Raw genomic sequence first — 20896 nt, forward strand, 5'->3', positions numbered from 1 at the left:
AACCCGTTCAGGGAGGCCAATAGGCCTGGGGAAGGCTGTTCCCGAGGCCCAACCCAACCAGTTTAAGGGGAAAGCTCAGTCGTCCCCTCTTCTACCCTCTCTCTGCGACGCCCTAGCCGCCAAGCCGCTCCGTCAATCATCATCCCTTCAGCCTGCTGGGCCGCCGCCACGGGGGTGGGGGCTGAGCCGAGCGGAGGCTTTCGACCCGACCCGCCCCCCACGTCGCCACTCGCGACTCAGGTGCTTTCGAAAGCCTGGGCGGGTCCAGCTGCTGCGGCCGACTGTCCTTCCCGGAACTGAGGCCAGAAGGGAGGCGCCGGGTTCACCCGGAACCTCGGGAAGGACCCCTAGAGTTGGCTTCAGCACACTGCTTCCCACTTCCACAAACAAAAACACCTAGGCTGGCGCTCTGGTGTTGAACCCCGAGGAAAATGCCTTTATTTAGAGGGTGTGTGTGTGTGTGTGTGTGTGTGTGTGTGAGAGAGAGAGAGAGAGAAACGCTTTTCCGTAAGGGATTTGGAGGAGATCTTTGGGAAGCCTACTTCGAGCACTAGGAAAGGTTTCTCACAACAGCCAGCCACACCCAGCCCCGAGCCGATAGCTCCTCGATCTTCTGCACTTCGAAACACACCTAGGATACGCAATTTCGGTCACGTAGATAATATATATTTTACTTCTAAGGATCCTAAAATCCTGTTTGGAGGCTGGAAATGATGCAAAACACAAACCATTCAAGTAGTTCTGCCGTGGAGCTGCAGCATAACACAATAAACTAAAAGGGTATTTTTTTCGTTGAGTAGAGATAGTAAGGTAGGTGTAGGCTAAAAAAAAAAAATTAGGTATTAATGTGCTTCACCATTGTCCTCAGGCTACTAGGCTCTGCAGAGGTACTTTGTTGTTCCCCAGAAGAAACCGCTCTTAAGAAATGAAGTAGTTCCTTTATTTGTCCCATATAAAGTAACATTTTCATTACTTTTTGTTTTGGGGTTTTTCAGCAGCTTTATTGAGGTGTCATTGATATATAAGAAACTGCACATATTTAAAGTGTACAGGATTGGTTTGACATGTGTTTTTCATTTCTTCCTAACGTGATATCGCATATAAATGAGAAGCCTGGGGAGGAGAGCTTATCTTTTGTCATTTGAAACTAAGGAATATTGTTGAATAGGTATTTATGGATCTCAACTGCATACCATTGTTAGTGATGATACTTAGATATAACAGACACAGTTAAAATTAAGGAGCTGTCAACGTTCCTGTTTTCTGGAGGGACATGTCGGCAGTAAAATAGTCCTAATAGTTTTGCTTGTAATTTTAAAGCTCAATTTAATTACTAAACTTTGAGTTACAGAAAATATCTGCCTTTCCTTATTCTTTTATATCATCTTAACAACCAAGTGAACTTTTAAAAAATAAGTTTTCGAAGATCTGATTTGGCTTCTATTGTATCCCTCCGAAGCTACACAGAGAGTAAACAATATATGCTTAGCATATAAATCAGCAAATCTATGTACCCACAAAAGACGTGGAAAACTCAAGAGCGACGTAGCAACTGTATTTGAGTCATGTGCTATACTACAGGAATACTTTTACTTTATATCCTCTGGACAGACCACGAACTAGATAATCAGTATTTTTAAACACACAAATGAATGCATGAAACTTCTCCCGTGATAGTTTCAATGCCGGTTCTTTCATCAAAATATGCAGCTAATGCACTCTGCACCAACATTAAGCCCATCTCTATGCTAGGTGCAGTGGTGACCATAATAGGTCCTTGGCCTGGCCTTCACGAAATTTATAGCCCAATTATAATCTCATGGGATAATATGAAAAAGTACTACACCTGACCAGTAAACAGTGGGTATCCCAGAGCTATTTCAAAAAATCAAACCCTCTGGTTATATTTCCTTTTTTTTGTTTTGTTTTGAGGAAAATAACTACACTCCTCCCGTGGTTCAGAGTGCTTACAAGAGGACTTAATGCCCCCCCCCCAAAAAAATCCTCTGTTCTAAGAAATCAAGTACTTTTTTTTTTAATTTTATTTATTTTTGGCTGCGTTGGGTCTTTGTTGCTGCGCGGGGTCTTTCTCTAGTTGCCGCGAGCAGGGGCTACTCTTCATTGTGGTGTATGGGCTTCTCATTGCAGTGGCTTCTCTTGTTGTGGAGCACAGGTTTAGGTGCAGGGGCTTCAGTAGTTGCGGCATGCGGGCTCAGTAGTTGTGGCTTACGGGCTCTAGAGCGCAGGCTCTGTCGTTGTGGCACACGGGCTTAGTTGCTCCGCAGCATGTGGGATCTTCCCAGACCAGGGATCCAACCGTGTCCCCTGCATCGGCAGGCGGATTCTCAACCACTGCGCCGCCAGGGAAGTCCTCAAGTACCTTTTTGATGTAAATGTTTGATGCCATCAGAAAGACTAAAATGTGTATACTAAACACGTTGAGCATATAAATCAGCAAATCTATAGAAAGTAAAAAGGAAATAAGGGAATAAGAATTAAAAAGGAATCCCTTTAAAAACATATAGTTAACTAACACTGCCAGGAGGTGGAATATTGCCTTTAACATGTGAATCCAGTGTGTATCAATAATATGCAGGAGGGTCTTCTCTGGTGGCGCAGTGGTTGAGAGAAGATCCCACATGCCGCGGAGCGGCTGGGCCCGTGAGCCATGGCCGCTGAGCCTGCGCATCCGGAGCCTGTGCTCCGCAACGGGAGAGGCCACAACAGTGAGAGACCCGTGTACCGCAAAAAAAAAAAAAAAAGAATAAAGCAGTTCTAGTGTTAGCTCTAAAGGAAGTTCTAAAATTGACATGTAGTATATATTCAATGAATACTTGTTGATTACTCGTTGACTGATCCAGAACTTCTGATTTCAGTTTCACCTAGCTTGTCCACTGTTGTATTCCAGTAGCTCAAATAGGGAAATACAGGGTCAGTTGAGTTATGGAGTTTAGAGATAGAGATTATCAGTGGGGAGAGGCTGACTGACAATTCAAATGATGTGATCACCATGTTCTAAAGACCAGTTCAGGGCTTCCCTGGTGGCGCAGTGGTTGAGAGTCCGCCTGCCGATGCAGGGGACACGGGTTCGTGCCCCGGTGTGGGAGGATCCCACATGCCGCGGAGCGGCTGGGCCCGTGAGCCATGGCCACTGAGCCTGCGTGTCCGGAGCCTGTTGCTCCGCAACGGGAGAGGCCACAACAGTGAGAGGCCCGCGTACCGCAAAAAAAAAAAAAAAAAAACCAGTTCATAGTTTTTTGGGCCTTAGAAATTTTGCCAGCAACCCTACTTTTAGCAATCTTATCACTCATTTGCAGAAAAATATGACTTGATACAATTTCTCAATTTGTTTTGCTCCCATATATTTATCTTAAGCATTCGGCATTTCCTTCCAATTGTGCATGAAAAAAGCAAAAGAATATGCAGCAAATGTATACTAATAGAAAAACTCTGAAATATTATTTCATAACAAATTATATGTAGATAGATTTCCTTGCTAAAAAGTTGTTCAGTTTTTCATTAGCCTATTCAACATGGCCCCTGCTTTTGTGGAGATAGTTACACTGTATATATGTAGTCTTTATTCTATGTATGTATGGAGAGAGAGAGAGAGAGAGAGAGAGAGAGAGAGAGAGAGTCATAGTCTGCTGGGTGAGATAAGCAATTAAACCAACAATTACCATACAGTGTGACAAGATAGCAGGATAGACCATAAGTATGAAAGAAGCATCTAAATCAGACTGGAGTGGTCAGGTAAGCCCTCCCTGAATTGTTAACAGTTGTCAGGTTTCAAAGGAGTGAATTGGAATAACTAGATTAAGGGAGAAAAGGGCATTCCTGGTAAAAAAGACAGGTAGATCCAGGTTTTGTGGGTCCCAAAGCACACACAACTTGGAAGACTTTCTTGGAGAAAAGAACACAATATTACATATATAAAATTTTATGGCCCATGTTAAGTGAGTTTTTGCCGGTTTCACTCTATGTCCACCTATTTGAAGAGACCTCTTCAAAGAAGGAAATATATCTCTGAGATGTGCAAGTATTTCAAAACAGATCAAAAATATGTGTGTAGGAGAATTTATGAGCTAAGAGCCAATCACAAATGATCTCTTATGAGCTTTGTAGTACAAGAAATGGGAGTCCACTGAAGGATTTTTATGAGGGATTGGGCTAGATTTTTGTATGAAAACGATATTTCTGGCAGTGCCAGGTTTGGTTAAAAAATTATTACATTTCTTTTAAACACTTAGGGTTGTCTTTTTTTGTATTTAAGTAAAAAAATGATGTTGCTTAAACAAAGGGAACTACAGTGTAAGTTTCATGGGGGGAAAAGTGGTTATACGTAATGTTATTTTGATGTATAGGTTTGGTTATAAAATTTACTCTGAGAATTATGTGGATTAGTTTTAACTGCATCACATTCTAAAATTCATTTCCCAGATTATTTGGTGGTTGAAATTCTTGTGATTCAAAATAAAAAGCCCTGTTCTTCTTATCACTTAAGTCATTTTCTGGTACTGACTTTTGCTCTGAGAGGCCCAGTTCATCTAATTCCAGGACTGTTCTGTGCCAGGAAATAAACTGGGCCAAGGCAAGAATAGAGCCTGTTATCAGGTAAGTGAATTAAACTGAAGGAGTGTACACATATACTGCATGGAGAAACCATAAGTCAGAATAGTGGTTCAAAGCATGGAGGATGATAAAATAGTTTCACTCCTTTCCCTGTAGCAGCTTCTTAGCCCAATGTCTCTAAGAAAGTTATCTCCGTCTTTAAGCTTCTGGTTTCTAATATGTAAAAAGGAATTAATGATGTAATTAATGTAATTACCTCACAAGGTAATTACAAGGATGGAATGAGATGATAGATATTATTGTGGGCTTTGTCCTGGTACATTGACCCAGCAATTCTACTTCTAAGAACAGAAGACAGATTTACTCACGTGTGGGAAATAAAGTGTGTAGAAGGTTACCCATCTTAGCATGGCTTGAAGTAGCAACACACTGAAAACAATTGAAATGTCCATTGGCAGGGGACAGACTAAATTATGGTACACCTGTGCAATAGATCAGTTCTCAAACGTTTTAGTCTCAAGACCATGTTACACTCTTAAAAATTATTGAGGACCCCCAATAGCTTTAGTTTATATGGATTACATCTACTAATGTTTATCATTTTAAAACTTAGAACTTAGACATAAAAATATTTATTCATTTAAAATAATAATAAACGCTTTACATGTTAATATAAAAACATTATTTTTTGTCCACACCACATGGCTTGCAGGATCTCAGTTCCCCCGCCAGGGATCAAACCCAGGGGTTCCCCCTGCAGTGGAAGCGCAGAGTTTCAAGCACTGGACTACCAGGGAATTCCCTAGAAACATATTTTTTTCTTTTTTTTTTAATTTATTTTTAGGGCTTCCCTGGTGGCGCAGTGGTTGAGGGTCCGCCTACCGGTGTGGGGGACGCGGGTTCGTGCCCCGGTCTGGGGGGATCCCACGTGAGCGGAGTGGCTAGGCCTGTGGGCCATGGCCGCTGAAGCCTGCGCGTCCGGAGCCTGTGCTCTGCAATGGAAGAGGCCGTGGTGGTGAGAGGCCCGTGTGCGGCAAAAAAAAAAAAAAAATTATTTATATTGAAATATAGTTGATTTACAATGATGTGTTAGTTTCAGGTGACAGCAAAGTGATTCAGTTATACATATACGTATATCCACTCCTTTTCAAATTCTTTTCCCGTTTAGGTTGTCACATAATATTGAGCAAAGTTCCCTGTGCTATACAGTAGGTCCTTGTTGGTTATCCATTTTAAATATAGCAGTGTGTACACATCAGTCCCAAACACCCTAACTATCCCTTCCCCCCACCCCCTGCCCCGGTAACCATAAGTTCATTCTCTAAGTCTGTGAGACTGCTAAAAACATATTTTCTTTAAAAAAATATTACATTTTCCAAACACACACAAAAAATCAGAAAGAAAGGCAGCATGGTTTATATTTTTGCAAATCTCTTTAATGTCTGGCTTAATACAAGACAGCTGGATTTTTAGGTTTGCTTCTGCATTCATTCTGTTACAATAGCACAGGACATGTAGACACTGGAAGACTCCACTGTACTCTAGTGAAAGATACTGAAAAAGGAAAATAACATCTTAGTGTTATGAAAATAATTTTGACCACAAGACTTCTGTCAGTTTGAGAAACGGTGCTTTGGAATACTACGTGGCTTTTTTAAAAGAATGAGAAAGCTCTTCAAGTGTTGCTACAGAATATTCTCTAAGATACATTGTTAAGTGAAAAAATAAATAAAAGCAAGATACAGAACGCTGTAATAGTATGTTAACACTACATTGATTTTAAAAAATCAGGGTAACACAATATACACATATAATTATGTATATGTTTGTATGTGCAGGTAATATCACTGGAAGAATATACAAAAAAACCTGGTAACATTAATTGCCCTTGGACAGGGCAGCCTGGGAAGCAGGGTAAGAAGAAATCTTTTCCCTTCATTCTCTTTTTTGCCTTTTGAACTTTCTACCTTAGGAAAGTATTAACTAATGAAAAAAATTAAATTTGTTTTTAAGGAAAAAGATGGTATACATACTTCCACAGTGCCTGGCAGATGCTCAATGAATTATATATAGTGCCCTTTTATCCTGAGATAAAGCCATTATTTTAAAAGCTTTTTTTCTTCTGCAATTTTTTTTATTTTTGGCTGCGTCATGTGGGATGTTAGTTCCCCAACCAGGGATCGAACCTGCACCCCCTGCAGTAGAAGCGTGGAGCCTTAACCACTGGACCACCAGCGAAGCCCCTAAATGTTTTTTTTAACACTAGGAAAAATGTAAAGCAATTAAAAACCTTTTATTCAAATGCACACACTCTTATTAAACTGCCTCACAATTAAATACACAAAATCTAAACATCCTGATAATTGCAGTTACTTTACCTCTATTATTAGAATAATCATAACAATCATGGAGATAGACAAGCAAAAATCTGAAAATAACATCAATTCAATCAGGTAGCAAATAAATGAGCTACCTGGCTAATCAAATGAGGAAATCTGGACTTGCCTGGTGGCGCAGTGGTTAAGAATCTGACTACCAATTCAGGGGACACGGGTTCGATCCCTGGTCAAAGACGATCCCACATGCCGTGGAGCAACTAAGCCCATGCACCACAACTACTGAGCCTGTGCACCACAACTACTGAAGCCCACCCGCCTAGAGCCCATGCTCCGCAACAAGAGAAGCCACAGCAATGAGAAGCCCGCGCACGGCAACAAAGAGTAGCCCCCGCTCACCACAACTAGAGAAAGCCCGTGCACAGCAACAAAGACCCAATGCAGCCAAAATTAATTTTAAAAAAATAAAGAAAGAGCCCTAAGACAAATTAGAAAATTTCACAGAACCAAAACAGCATAAACTTTTTAAAAAAATGTTTAATACTAACAATTGGTTTGAAATAGTTTTTGCTGCATATCAGTCAACTTTAAACTTTCAGGGGCTTTTAGCTGCAAATATTTATTTCCTCTCTCACTGGTCTGTAGGTTGGATGTGGCTCTGCCAGGCTTGACTGGAATCAGTTAGGCTTGACTCCAGGCTGCTAGTTGGATTCAAGCCTGTGCCACATATTTCCTCATTCTCCTTGGACCAGTGGCTACCTGGGACATGTTCTTCTCATGGAGGGTCACTGGAGTCCAAGAGAGGAAGCAGAAACATAAGATGCGTCTTGAGGTCTTGGCCTGGAACTAGCACACTTGTCATTTTGGCCCACATTTCATTGACCAAAACAAGTTACAAGGCCAAGTACATCATCGTTTGGGGTGAGGGGAGATGTCCTCTGCCTCCTCTAGTAGAAGACACTAAAAAATTATATAATAAGTATGTGGCTATAGAATTGCATACAGGAAGTTCATGAAGCACTGGGAACAATGATTCAATCTATCATATCATTTTAAAAGAGCTCAGTGAGCTCCTTAATGGCTTAAGAATAATGACTCTGGGTATATGCAGCCCAAGATACAAAATCTCTGCTTCATAAACAACCTCATCCTGCTGAACTGGTAACCCCAGTTTCCTTGGGTTGGTAAACATACAGACAATGAAGTAAATCAAACCAATATTGGAATAATCTGTACATATTTGGTATTTATTTGAGAGAGAAGGGAGCAAGATAGCAGCAGTAGTATGAGTTTGCAGCCAGTATGAGCCACCACCTTCCTCTGGCCCCAGGCTGCCTCCTCAGCTTTCAACCTTGCTGAGTACAGCAGCTCAAGGTGCCTTTGCTACCACACACTGGATCATGAAAGACAGGAAGACCCAGCAGCAGGACTTTTGCTGAGTGTGTGGCAAAGTATGAAACTGAAGACTGCACTAGATGACAAAGACAGGGTCTTATGGTACATAGGTCAAAACATACTACTAGAAAAGAGGCATCTAATATACATAGAGTCTATCTTTCCCTCAAGACATTTGAAAACAGAAATGAAACAAAACTAATTAAAGATGCAACCCATCCTCGACCACCTCAACTATTGATTGGACCAAAGTGAACAGCTCCTTATCCTAGATGCCTAACAGAAGAAAGGGCATGTCCTCTGAGGGGAGAGGAGGTAATATGTACTCTAGTATCTATGGTCTTTTAAAACATTGTCTGGCTGACATCAATTAAAAATTAAAAGACTTGAGAACAAACTAGGCATTGTGACCCAAAATCAAGAGGAAAGAAGTCAATAGAAAATAGAAGCAGTTCTACAGATGACCCAGATGTTGAATTAAGATGGAAGAACTTTAATATAATTACTATAAATATATTAAAAGAATTTGAGGAAAAGATGAACAAAATGAATGAAATATAATTTAAACAAAGAAATGAATCTCTAAAAAGAAATAACCAAATGGAAATTACAGAAATAAAAGAAAACATGAAGTTATAAATGTAGCTCAGTAAATATATGGCCATTATTTCCCAATCACCTTGATTCGATATGTGAAATATTTTGATATAGCTGATAAGAGACTTGTGAAACACCTTGATCTCATCAGCAACATATTAACATTCTTGCTCTAAAGTAAATCATTTCCTCAGAGGATTTGTCTCATTTTCTTTCTGTTGAAGAATATTAACCTTTTGCAAAAAGTCTGTGAATACATTCTATTTTGGACTCATGACCTCCTATATACCTTCATCATCTAGAACATTTCAGAGAAAGTTCTATTACAAATAAACAAATAACTGTGTTTATCTTTTAAATTGTTTTGACATTGACAGATTAATCCAGAAAAACCAACTGCCCTATGATCTTGGAGGAGCCAGGGTTTTCATATGCTTCCATTTATTCATTTCATTTTAAATCAAAGAAAAATTCGGATTGTAAGACATTTTACATGGTCTTATTCTTACCATCCTTGAAATGTCTTACTCTCCCTGATACAAATCAAAGGACTTAACAACCTCAGCCTTCTCTAAAAACCTCTGCCTCTGAAAAAGAATTGTAACACTATGCCTCAGATAATAGACTTTACACCTTTTATGATATGCTCAAAGAACTCTCATTGTTTTGAAATGAGTGGTTTTATTTAAATAAATTGACTATTATATCAGTTTAGGTAATTCACTTTTAAAAAGGAGTATTGGGCTTCCCTGGTGGTGCAGTGGTTGAGAGTCCGCCTGCCGATGCAGGGGACACGGGTTCGTGCCCCGGTCTGGGAAGATCCCACATGCCGCAGAGCGGCTAGGCCCGTGAGTCATGGCCGCTGAGCCTGCGCGTCCGGAGCCTGCGCGTCTGGAGCCTGTGCTCCGCAATGGGCGAGGCCACAACAGTGAGAGGCCGGCGTACTGCAAAAATAAATAAAAAGGAGTATTTGCAATTTTAGAGAATTTAACATTTTAGAGAATCTGATACATAACCTTACAATTTTCAAACAAAAATGTGTAATTGAGTAACTGATTTTTGACATAAAATAATCTTACTGTTCATAAATATTATTGCAATATTTAAGAGAACTAAGAACTTGGAAAGTTTTGCTTATGAGGGCAAGCATTTAAAGTGTTTAAAAGAAATAGAATGTACAAAATTTATGAACTCAGTTTAAATGTTTAAAGAAACATGATTAAGTATAATTGTTTGATGAAGATTTGTTTACTCAAGTCAAGTTGATTGAACATTCATCAGGCAATTTTTGACATTTTCTAGGTATATAAATAAAATAATTGAATATATTAAGTTCAAAGACAATGAAAACTAAGTTTTTTCAATTGTCATCTTAATATATTGAATATTAATTTTTAATAACTCCAATACCTATGAAGTCTTTTCTATGTGCAAAGCTCTTGGACAGTTAAAAATTTACGTTAACAAGGTCCTTTGTTAAATCAAGTTAGGTAGTAAAAATGGAAAGTATCTCTGATTACCTGAAATGAATATATCATTCTTTTGTTTAAATACAACAATAATCAGCCTGTTAGAGACCTTGGAATATATTCTTGACAGCCTCACATTCTTCGTTTAGCCAAAGAACTTAGAGGCCAAGCAGTGTAGTGTAGTTCCCCACTTTCTCTATTCTGCGGTGGAGCCATCATGCTAAACATCTGCTGCAAAAACTTAAACCCTTCCATGGCTTCCCAGTGCCCCATCAAGTCCCTAATCCTACAAGGTCCCACCGACTCTGGCCCTTGCCTCCCCCTGAGCCGCAGAAAGCCAGTCGGCCTTGGTTCTCTAATTTGCCCCCCACTTAAGCAGAGCTCCAAGGATCTTCTTTTCTCAGGGCTTTAACAATGTCATTGGGCTTCTCTGGTGGCGCAGTGGTTGGGAATCTGCCTGCCAATGCAGGGGACATGCGTTCGAGCCCTGGTCCGGGAGGATCCCACATGCCGCGGAGCGGCTAAGCCCATGCGCCACAACTGCTGAGCCTGCGCTCTAGAGCCTGTGAGCCACAAATACCGAGCCTGAGTGCCACAACTGCTCAGACCCATGCGCCTGGAGCCCGTGCTCCGCAACAGGAGAGGCCACCGCAATGAGAGGCCCACGCACCACAGTGAAGAGTAGCCCCCTATTCCCACAACTAGAGAAAGCCTGTGCGCAGCAACAAAGACCCAGTGCAGCCAAAAATAAATAAATAAATATTAAAATAAAAAAAGTCATTTCCTCTGCTTGAATTGTTTCCCTCAGCGTTCCCTCCCTACAACATACACGTGGTTACTGTCACTTTCCTAAAGAGGCCTTCTCTGACCCTCCAGACTAGGTTAAGGACTCCCAGTTTTAAGTCTTGGAAAAAGCTTAACAGAAACTATATCTCTTTGTCATAAGGTTATTCAGAAAACTTTAGCCAATTCCCTCTAAAGTATATTTAGGGGGCTTCCCTGGTGGCACAGTGATTAAGAATCCGCCTACCAATGCAGGGGACACAGGTTTGAGACCTGGTCCGGGAAAATCCCACATGCGGTGGAGCAACTAAGCCCATGCGCCACAACTACTGAGCCTGTGCTCTAGAACCCGTGAGCCACAACTACTGAGCCCGTGTGCCACAACCACTGAAGCCCGCATGCCCAGAGCCTGTGCTCGCCACAATGAGAAGCCCGTGCACCACAGCAAAGAGTAACCCCCACTAGCCACAGCTACAGAAAGTCCGCATGCAGCAACGAAGACCCAACCCAGTCAAAAATAAATAAATAAATTTATTTTTAAAAAAATAGTATATTTAGGTTGTATATGAAATATACACTAAATATACTACACTAAAAATAGTTGTACACTAAATATACTACACCATTATAGAGTATTAATATACTGCAACAGAGCTGTCAGTGCCCCACAGATATGCCCTAGGCCCTCAATGCTTTTTTTACACTAGGGGATCTCTTTCTGCTTCAGGCACCTGTGACTTGGCCTTAGACTTTCTGAGTGGGAGGAGAGAGCCTGCATCATGCATGGGTCGGGCATTAACAACCAGCGGCTCACCATCCAATGATGGATGGGAATTTGTGGATAACTACCTCAACTTCCTTGGGTAAGACATCTCTGAGGCAAATTCTGTATAGTTCCCCTGAGTAGGAATGAACCCCTGTTGCCCACAGTAGTGATCTGTTAATTAATCTTGCACCTACCCTTCCCTCTCTCATTTCCCTGCTCCCTCACAAGTGATTCTGGAGTCACTATCCAAATAAATCACTTACACTCAAATCCTTGTCTCAAGGACTGTTTGAGGAAGAACTCAGCCTAAAATGTTATCATATATTTGCTTACTTGGATTCATTTGATAATTACTAAAGCAGAATTCCTGGCACAAGTGTTAAGCATTTCAAATTTTGATCAATAACCTCCAAAAAAGTTGGCATAGGGACTTCCCTGGAAGTGATGAATAAACGAATGAAAAAAATGAATGAAATCTCAGCTTTGCTCTTACTAGCTGTGTAACCTCAGTCAAGAAACCTGAGAGGGGACTTCCCTGGTGGCACAGTGGTTAAGAATCTGCCTGCCAATTCAGGGGACACAGGTTCAAGCCCTGGTCTGGGAAGATCCCACATGCCGCAGAGCAACTAGGCCCGTGTGCCACAGCTACTGAGCCTGTGCTCTAGAGCCCGCAAACCACAACTACTGAGCCTGTGTGCCACAACTACTGAAGCCCGCGTGCCTAAAAGCCTGTGCTCCGCAACGTGAGAGGCCACTGCAATGGGAGGCCTGTGCACCGCAACGAAGAGTAGCCCCCGCTCGAAGCAACTAGAGAAAGCCTGTGTGCAGCAACTAAGACCCAACGCAACAAAAACTAAATTGAAAAAAAAAAAAAGTTGGCATAAGGAATGCCTGTTAAACAAGAACCATTTAACATTTAAAATTTTTAAATTACTATATCCTATTTTATTTCACATAGGACTTGAGACCCATTTCTAGTAGTGAGCAACTGTTAGTCAAATTATTTACTAGGATTTTTTGGTAGCTTGTTCAGAGAACAGGATCTCTGGAGTCAGGTAAGCTCAGGTTAGAATGTCATATCTTACTTATTAATTTACTTGTCAGTCTTACTTGTTAACTGTGTGACCGTGACAAGTTGTTAACATCTATAAGCATCATTTTCTGTATGTCTAAAACAAATAATAATAATAATACCAATTTCACAGGTTATTTGAGGATTAAATGATACATTTCAAAAAATAACTTAGGATAGTGCGTGGCAAGTAGTAAGAACCCCAAAAATGATAATTATTATTATTACTGGAAATAAAAAACAATGACTTATCCAAATTTATGTCTTATGGTAATAAGCACGGTACCTGGGACCTAGAAAATGCTCAAATGTTTATTGAATTGCCTAATTCACACAGTTGTTGTAGAGATCAAATGACAGTATGTGTATAAAAGTGTTCTGAAAACCAGAAAACTAGAAAATAGTTTTAGAAACTAGAAAATATCATAGAAACCTGGTGCTATCCCCTTAACTGGTCGAAAGCTTCACTTTTTTCCAGATAGTTGGCTAGATGATATTCTTCCCGTTCATTTCAAAATTGATATTTTGAGGCACTTTCAGACTGTACTGTGTGAGAAACTGCCCTTCTGTGCCTATTCTGCCTGCAGCTACAGAGCTGTCAGGAACAACTTCTTCACTATGAAATCCTATTGCCAATTGTCCTGAATCAAACTCTATTAGACCCATGGGTTTGTGCCACAGGCAGTCATATTGGGGTCAGGAGTATAAAGATTTGATCTGGATTTTCTGAGACAGCCCAAATTTCAAATATTCCAGATATTCTAAACTAATTTTTGTGAATTGGTATATTTCTTTTATATAAATTTATTATTATCAATTTATTCATCCCTTCCTTTGATTTTTATTGAATACCTAGTATGAGATAAGCAAGTCACAATATTGAACAAGACAGACATGATCCTTGCCGTTGTGAAGCTTACATCTTGTAATTACATGAGTCACTAGATATGGTTTAATTTTTATGCTTTTGCAAGACTTTTCATAAGTTGGAAAAAAGTTTTTAAAGCCTACGTCCGTATTTTTCATTTTTTAAAATATGGTTACATTGGCTGTGAAGAGGTAGGTGCAAAGGATCATCCCTTTTCCGATAGTCCTATCAGAAAGAGGAGGAGGAAGAAGAAAGAATTTTACTTTAAATCCAAACATTTCACTTATCTAATAAAACCATAACAACTTGAGAGGAAGGTGTTCTCATCTCCATTTTAAGAAGAAGAACTGAGACTCAGAGAGGCTAAATGCCTTGCCAAAGTCTACCACTAACAAATGCTACTGCTAAAATTAGAACTCAGCGCTGCTGGATTCCCCAATCCAAGCTCTTTCTTCAACTCCATTCTTCTCCAAATCAAGCAACCAACTGTTAAGCCAAATAAATATTATTGAGTGTTATGTGCCATTGGTGGGATACAAAAAAATATGGTTCTTAAACTCAAGGGGCTTAAATCTGATTGTGACACAAAAATAACATCAACTAAACTGACTCTGAGTATAATGAGTTTCCAGCAAATATACGTAAGTGTGAGTTTGAATGGTTCAAAACAGTTTCATAGAAGATATATGAGTTGCCCCAAACCCTTTCAGGCATGTGTATTTCCCATGTGGCTAAAAGTGATATCTCTGATCACATTTTATTCAATGAGTTTTCCTGCTTTCCTTCCCTCCAAGAATGTGAGTGCCATGAGGTCAGGAACCACATTCTCATTTCCTTAAACTTTCTGTCTCCACAATATAATACACTGCTTACTACACAATACATAGTAGCTTGAGTAAATCTGGATTAAATTGAGACGGCTTTTGAGAACTGGTTATAGAAGGATTTTTTTTTTTTTTTTTTTTGGCATCACGGAATACAGGATCTTGGTTCTCTGACCAGGGATTGAACCCGTGCCCCCTGCAGTGGGAGCACAGAGTCTTAACCCCTGGATGGCCAGAGAAGTTCCTAGGATGATTTAAGATTAACAGGGGAGGAGCATTCTGGGTGGGGGCAATAATGGGGGCAAAGGTGAGGAATTAATACATAAGATTGAATATGGCCAATGTGGTAGAAATCGTCTGAATGGAGCAGGTTTGAACAACTGAATGTTATAGTTGTTCCTGTGTTTGTGGGGACACATATGGCCTGGAAAGGAAATCTTTAAAGTCCAAAAACCTAATCTGAGATTAGAGGCACCATAAAGGAAAAAGGTCCTTTCTCCCATAAAGGGGAAAATGTAGTTACAACTATCATGAAAACAGAAGCAGTAGGAACACTGGAGAAATTTGCAAAATGCTCACAGCTCCCAGCAACAACCAGAGCCTCTGTGAGCAGCCAGCCGGGAGGAATCAGACGGTAGCAATCATCTCATCAGTGATGCTAGACTGCATTCCAGGGCAGAGTTAATGATCCCATCTTTCCATTTGATCCTAAGTATAGCCCTAGGTGAGGCCCATGAAAACATCCCTAAGGGTAACCAATTAGAAGGCACTTCTTTCATTTGTAATCTTCCCCGGTGCCCCCTCTTCTACCCTTCCCAAAAGTCTTTAAATCCTAAGGACTCCCTCTCATTGACTTAGTGGCTAAATTCTTTAGCCTGCTAGAGCAAATCAAGGTGAGACTCAAACAACAGGAGAAAAACGACATGAGTGTTACATTCTTTCTCACGGTACTAAGAGGCCCAGTTTTCAGAGGCTGAGGGGAGGGGTATTCCATGTGCTGGAGCCATTTAGCCCAGGTTTCAAGCACAAGGAGGCCTCAGCTTTTGGCCCCTCTTTCGTATTGAATCTGCAAGGAGCAAGGAAAGGCCTTCTCACAAATGTTAATCCTAAATGGAATTTGGATATCCCTAATACTACTAGCTACATCAGAGGGAGGAGACTGATTCAAGATGAGGGGCCTCAAAATTTGAAAGCTGCCTCAGCTCACGGAGGCTCTAGGAATAAGAAGAGACCTGAACTATAGCATAGTTATCTTTGTGCCCAGAGGATTGGGAAGAGAATTTTCTGGGGATTATTGCTGCCTTAAAAAGGACAAACTCAGAACTTGAGCAGTTTTAAATTTGTTCTTGCCTGAAGCTTACTAGTTCATTTACAAAAAGCTTTTACCCACAATCGCTGACTTGATACTCATTACAGCCCTGTGAGATCATCATATCCAAGTTTATAGATGAAGGTATAGATGTTCAAAGAGCTGAAAAATATTCAAAGAATATACTTCATTGGGTAGGAAGTTCTGGGATTGGGACTAGCCTCCAGTTGTCCTTCACCTGGTCCAATACACTATTTTTTTCCCCATAAAACAAGTAATCCAGAGTATCTTTATGGTTTTTATTGCTACCAGTGGAAGCAAATCACAGCATCAGACCTGTCATCTTGCTAATAACTCAGCAAACATGTACTGAGCCTGGCCATGAACCAGGAATTAGGCTAAATGCTGGGAATACAGAGATAAACAGTCACAGACTTTACCCTCAAGGTCTCTTGTTGCGGAGCAGGGGCTCTAGGCGCGCCAGGCTTCAGTAGTTGCAGCATGCGAGCTCAGTAGTTGCAGCACATGGGCCCTAGAGCATGCGGGCTTCAGTAGTTGCAGCACACAGCCTCAGTACTTGTGGCTACATGTCATGTGGGATCCTCCTGGACCAGCGATTGAATGCGTGTCCCCTGCATTGGCAGGCGATTCTTAAGAACTGTGCCACCAGGGAAGTCCCCAGCCTACCTGCTTTTAGATTATTACCAATCAATTGACAGGTTTGATGTTATTTTCTGGATGTTGCAAGCCAATGTCAAGATTCAGACCCCCAAGAGGTCATTCACCATCAATCTAAAAGTATTAAATACTTTTAGGTATATGTTTTGGGTCTGAGTTGGATAAAATAGGGGAAAATGTAGTGGTGTTAAGTACCTGATTAAATGAAACATGTTAATAATACAGAAAGACAAATAACATGATATCACTTATATGTGAAATCTAAAAAAAAATGATACAAATGAACTTTTTTACAAAACAGAAACAGACTCACAGACACAGAAAACAAACTTATGGTTACTAAAGGGGAAAGGGAGGGATAAATTAGGAGTATGGGATTAACAGATACTCACTACTATGTATAAAACAGAAAACCAGCAAGGACCTACTGTATAGCACAGGGAACTCTACTCAATATTCTGTAAAAACCTATATGGGAAATGTATCTGAAAAAGAATAGATATATGTTTATGTATAACTGAATTATTTTGCTGTACACCTGAAACTAACACAACATTGTAAATCAACTATATTCCAATACAAAATAAAACTTTTTAAAAGAATAATACATAAATGTGTATAGGTTAGTGTTCTCTAAAATACTTGCTTAGAAATCATGATCTGATTTTTAAATTACAAAACCTATATGTAGTTACAATTAAAAATTAATGCACACTCATTAAATACAATCCAAAAAATACAGAAAACAAGAAAATGATTAATTGCCTACAGACTATAAACCAAAAACAACCACTGTTACATTTCAGTTATTGCCATTCGAGTTTTTGGGTAATATACATAAAAGTATACTACATTTTACACATCCCTCTGTGGTCTTGCTGATTTTGTTAATTTATACTCAAGGACAGTAATTCCCAAACTTTTCACCATCAAGGACTTCTTTTTTGTACACATAGATCCCACCCCCTAACATCATGTATCCCAAATTTTGAAAAATGTTGTTAACCAAACTACAATAATTCATGATAATTATTTGTTTCAGTATTTATTTAAATAGTTAAGATCATCTGTGACTGCCCATTGGAGCTGATCTGTCACACTGAATAGATCATTACAACACCAAAGTTAACATGTGAGTTAGCCTGATAGGTCCCACTCGAGGTTGGAAATTGTTCTGAAACCTCCATAACCACTTTCACAGATTCATTAAGTATCCAGGAACCCCACGTTGTGAGTTAGTCTTAAGAAGAAAGGGTTTGCTAAGCTAAGATTAATTTACCCTAAACGCAGTCAAAATTATCACCAAGTCTAAATAGGTGATACCTAGGTTAATGAGGGTTCAGAATCCATTTGTTCTTATGCTTAGCTTGATCTTCACCTTAGAACTAGATAATTTTCTCATTAAAAACATGTATTGGGGGCTTCCCTGGTAGCACAATGGTTGAGGGTCCGCCTGCCGATGCAGGGGACACGAGTTTGTGCCCCAGTCCGGGTGGGTTCTGCGTGCCGTGGAGTGGCTGGGCCCATGAGCCATGGCCGCTCGGCCTGCATGTCCAGAGCCTGTGCTCCGCAGCGGGAGAGGCCACAACGGTGAGAGGCCCACGTACCGCAAAAAAAACAAACATGTCTTGATATATATCTGGAGAAAACAATAATTAGAAAAGATACATGCACCCCAGTGTTCACTGTGGCACAATAGCAAAGACATGGAAACAATCTAAATGTCCATCGACAGATGAATGGATAAAGATGTGGTACATATATATAGTGGAATACCACTCAGCCATAAAAAAGAATGAAATAGTGCCATTTGCAGCAACACGGTTGGACCTAGAGATTATCATACCAAGTGAAGTAAGTCAGACAGAGAAGACAAATACCATATGATATCACTTATATGTGGAATCTAAAATATGACACAAATGAACTTATCTACGAAACAGAAACAGACATAGAGAACAGACTAGTGGTTGCCAAGCGAAGGGGGGTGGGAGAGGGATGGATTGGGAGTTTGGGATTAGCAGATGCAAATTATTATTGAATATATATAGAATGGATAAACAACAAGGTCCTCTGTAAAGCACAGGGAACTATATAAAATATCCTGTGATAAATCATAATGGAAAAGAATATGAAAAAGAATATATATATGTATAACTGAATCACTTTGCTGTACAGTAGAAATTAATATATTATAAATCAACTATACTTCAATACAGTTAACTTAAAAAACATGCCTTGGGGCTTCCCTGGTGGCACAGTGGTTGAGAGTCGGCCTGCGATGCAGGGGACACGGGTTCGTGCCCCAGTCCGGGAAGATCCCACATGCCACGGAGCGGCTGGGCCCGTGGGCCATGGCCGCTGAGCCTGCGCGTCTGCAGTCTGTGCTCCGCAGCGGGAGAGGACACAACAGTGAGAGGCCCGCGTACAGGAAAAACAAAAACAAAAACAAAAGCATGCCTTGAGATGGAATAATTTCGGAATTTCTTTTTGAATAGAGCTGAGGTTCTGCTTAAAAACATAAATTTGTGGAACTTCTAGTGGTTGCATTGTTTACTTCAAGAAAAGTCAGTGTCAACAGATGAATGGATAAAGAAGATGTGGTAAACATATACAATGGAATACTACTCAGCCATAAAAAAGAATGAAATAATGCCACTTACAGCAACATGGATGGACTTGGAGGGCATTATGCTAAGTGAAATAAGTCAGAGAAGGACAAATGCTGTATGATATCACTTATATGTGGAATGTAAAAAATAAAGCAGGGACTTCCCTGGTGGTGGAGTGGTTAAGAATCCGCCTGCCAATGCAGGAGACACGGGTTCGATCCTTGGTCCAGGAAGATCCCACATGCTGCGGAACAACTAAGCCCACAAGCCACAACTACTGAGCCCGCGCACCACAACTACTGAAGCCTGCACGCCTAGATCCCATGCTCTGCAACAAGGGAAGCCACTGCAATGAGAAGCCCACACACCTCAACGAAGAGTGGCCCCTGCTCGCTGCAACTAGAGAAAGCCCACGTACAGCAATGAAGACCCAATGCAGCCAATAAATAAATAAATAAATAAATAAATAAACTAGTGACTATAACAAAAAAGAAACAGATTCACAGATATGGAGAACAAGCTAGTGGTTACCAGTGGGGAGAGGGATGGAGGAGGGGCAAGTTAGGGATACGGTTTTAGGAGGTACAAACTACTATGCATAAAACAAATAAGTGGGCTTCCCTGGTGGTGCAGTGGTTGGGGGTCCGCCTGCCAATGCAGGCGACACGGGTTCGTGCCCCGGTCCGGGAGGATCCCACATGCCGCGGAGCGGCTGGGCCCGTGGGCCATGACCGCTGGGTCTGCGCGTCCGGAGCCTGTGCTCCGTGGCGGGAGAGGCCACAGCAGTGAGAGTCCCGCGTACCGCAAAAAAAAAACAAAAACAAATAAGCTACGAGGATATATTGTACAATACAGGGAATATAGCCAATATTTTATACTAACTATAAACGGAGTATATCTTAAAAATTGTGAGTCACTATGTTGTATACCTGAAACTCATATAATATTGTGCATAAACTATACTTCAATAAAAAAAATTTTAAGTCGGTGTCCATAAAGATTTCAGTAGGAAATATCAACACCGGAGGTGTCAACCATATTCCTAGCCACATCCTCAAATGTCTTAAAGAGGCACTCACAACAAAACTTACCCAGCAAGGCAAGCAGTTAATATTATTGAAACAGGGTTAAATACAATCAAGGTCCAGGGCTTTTCCAATTAGTCTTTCTATAGCAGTCTGAACCTTCAAAGTCTTTTGGAATCATTAATTTGACGGATAGAGTCACAGACTGGCTAGAACAAAATGTTCTCTGCCCCTTATCATGGCTTTAAATTGCAGCTACTACTTTGGTGTCCTGAAGACTTACTCTAAATGCTCTGTTTTAAGAGAAAATGTTATTGCCAGAGTTACTCCTTCATTGTTGATTGAGAACAGAGAGTGCTTCCAAATGTGCACACTGGGCTCACACAAGTAGTCAGAACTCTGAGTCCACAGGTGAGGCATCTGGACCCAGTGCTGATAAGGACAGCCTTACAGATATTGCCATTTCTAAGAGTAGGATAATGGAAACTTCAGTGGCTTTGGACAGTCCAAAGTTCAAATCCTAAACACTTCTTGGCTAGAGTGAACTTGGGGAACTGAACATTTATGAGCCCCAGTTTCTCTGTCAGTAT

The sequence above is a fragment of the Phocoena sinus genome, chromosome 8 (genome assembly GCF_008692025.1).
Source record: "Phocoena sinus isolate mPhoSin1 chromosome 8, mPhoSin1.pri, whole genome shotgun sequence".
Classification (NCBI taxonomy): Eukaryota; Metazoa; Chordata; class Mammalia; order Artiodactyla; family Phocoenidae; genus Phocoena; species Phocoena sinus.